A 2,819-nucleotide genomic window follows, 5' to 3' on the forward strand; every position below is an offset into this window, starting at 1 on the left:
CTGGTCTGGTGATCCTGCTCTGGCAGGGGTTGGACTGGATGAGCTTTTGAGGTCCCTTCCAACTCCTAATGATCTGTGAAGAGTTGCTTCACGTGTTGTGCTGCTTAAAGTTATTCTCCAGTTGATTTTAATGTAGGTGGGAGTAAGGGTTGCCTAAGGAACAGGACTGGTCAAACCAAGCTGAACTATTTGGTATGGTGTGGTCTGGCACCATGCGAGTTAAAACCGCGTGTGAGCCCTACCAACAAGATAAGACATTGCCAACAGGAATGGGAACCTTAAGCAAATCCCTTCTGTCAGGCTGGATGTTGTCAGATCCAAGAGTTAGATTCTTGGTAGCTAATCATTGCTGCTTCTAGCTTTGTGAGTTTGGCTCTTATTTGGTAGAGTTGGTTTTTTTAATGAAACCATACAGGCTAGGTAATGCCCTAGTTTCCCAGTGCTATCTTCAGAAGTCAGTTTGTGGCAGTATGACTACGTGTGTATGAATAGTCACACCCCTTGAACAAGTAGCTCTGTGCTTTTGGGTTTGAAGTTTTTTAGTTTGGAGTTTGGTTGACTTGAGGTTTATCTGTTTGTTTGTTTTTTTAGTCATTTTCTGCTCAGGAGGTAGGCATTCAGTAAGCTCTTGCTGCTGAAAATGAACGGGAAGGCTTTGCCTGATGTATGTGCGTGATTTATTTATCTCTAGCTTTGTAAGCTTTGAAGAAACTAAGCAGATTTTTAAAAATACATTCTATTTTTGTTCAAAGGAAGACAAATGCTTCCATTTTACAGCATTTTTGCTCAAAATAACTGTGTGAAGTAGGAAGAAGTAATTAAAATATATGTGAGCTATTACCAGCTTGTTATTTAATAGAAAACAGCTTTCAGAAGCTGTGAGAATACCATCCCATCTTGTGTGAGTCATTTTGATTCCCCCTCCTCCCTCCGTTCTTATTTTTGGCTCTCTCTCCCCTCATCTAGGCTCAATTAAAACAGGAAGTTCTTAGATCATCAGAGCATGAAGCAATGCAAATTAAATGCAAATGAAAAATGTAAATGAATAGGATATTCATTCAAAATGTAAACAAATAGAATTTCATTATGTGTGTCCAGGAAGAAAAGCAGCTGAACCTAAGCAGCTCATCTGAGATATTTATGACAAAGATATCGGAGTATTGATGCAGCATTCAAATAATCGATAAGGAACTGAGATACTGTACCTGTGTATTAAGGAAATACAGGTCTTATAAGAGAGATACATGAGTTAGAACAGTTCTGGCAAAAGAAGAAACTGCTGCAAATCGGTCATGGATAAATCTGGAGTCCAGGTAGAGAGAGGAACGTTCTAACCAGCAGCATTCAGGCACAGATTCTTAGTAAGAATTAAGGAGTAAGAAGATTCAGCTTACCTTATGTCACGATTGTTTAAACATAGGCAAAGGAGAACCCTTTGTTATCCTCTTTAATGGGGGGAAATACGACTTAGTGACCCAGGAGTTCCCTTTCGTTCTTGCTTCCCCTGATCTTGTCCGTGTTGTGATTTGATATTTACCCTCCACGTCCCCTCCTTGTATGTTAAGCGTAGGATTTTTCAAAATCAAACGTTCTCAGCTCTGAATGTAATATGCCTCATAGGTCCATACTCTTCGGTCAGCGTTTTTGCAGAAACTAGGTAAAACGTGCCCTGGAATTTCTCACGAGTGAACCTTTCCCCCAGATAGCGCAGCTGTTGGTGTGCATCAGATTTCCTCAGCGTGCAGTGCTGTAGATACCTTCTGCTTGCATTGTCACATGCTTCTGCGGCTAAATTTTGGGGTAATGGAGATTTTTATCTCAAGATAACGAACCAGTGAGTAGTTGGTGGAGTTCATTAACATAAAGAGAGTTAATTTTCTTGAGGAGATAAGCAGAGTCTTTGATTTGTGTGAGGCTTTTGAGAATGCAAGATTCATATCGATTTCTGTATCAGTTCTATGAGACCTAGAACTACATTTTATAGTAGTGTTACTTTTTCTTTCTTACTGCAGGGTAGCAATACAGTAGAATAGCTGGATTTTCTCCACAAAAATAGGTCGTGTTGATCCAGTAGGTATAGTGCATACTGGCTTTGCTGGGTAGAAAGAAATGAGTTCGTAACAGTTTTATCGGACAATTTTAGTTAAGAAGTGTGGTTTTTTTTACAACGTGAAAGCATTTCTGCAATATATCCAGCGTTTTATTTTTCATAGTAAATCACCCAGTTTTGAGTAACTGTTAATCAGCCCAAGATGTGGATGTGATAGATACCACTCTCCTCTCCTTTCTTTCCTGGCTTTTAATAATTCAAGAATCTGGACATTCATTCAGGTTATCAGTAAAATGTTGGACCTCCAGTTTAAAACAATCAAAAAATGAAACAGCCCAAAAGAAACAAACGAGAGAACCCCAACACAATTTCCCCCCCCCATTTTCCCTCAGGTCTGTGGAGACCGTATCTACACAAGTACCTTTTTATCTTCATACTCCCTGGCTGCAGCAGTGAGGGCCCTGGTAATCTTGGTGGCCTCTGAATGGTGTTACTCTCCGTGTTCAGAGAAGCAGGAGAACCCAGGAGCACCCGCGGTTTGCACGCATGCTCCCTTTAGCAGCACATTCAGGTGGTGTCAGGAAAGCAGAAGTGTACAGGTACCGGCTGAGGTGGGTTATCTAAAGACACTGAAGAGAACTGATGGTGCTTCAGTGGTGCCTTTGGTTGTGGAACACACTGATAGAATGAATAAATGTGTAAAGTCATCACTGGAGTACAGAAGGGTTTCTGCTGTCACTGCAGCTGTATGGAAGCTGTATGAATTTCA

This window comes from Mesitornis unicolor, unplaced genomic scaffold (assembly GCF_000695765.1).
Source record: "Mesitornis unicolor isolate BGI_N332 unplaced genomic scaffold, ASM69576v1 scaffold781, whole genome shotgun sequence".
Lineage (NCBI taxonomy): Eukaryota > Metazoa > Chordata > Aves > Mesitornithiformes > Mesitornithidae > Mesitornis > Mesitornis unicolor.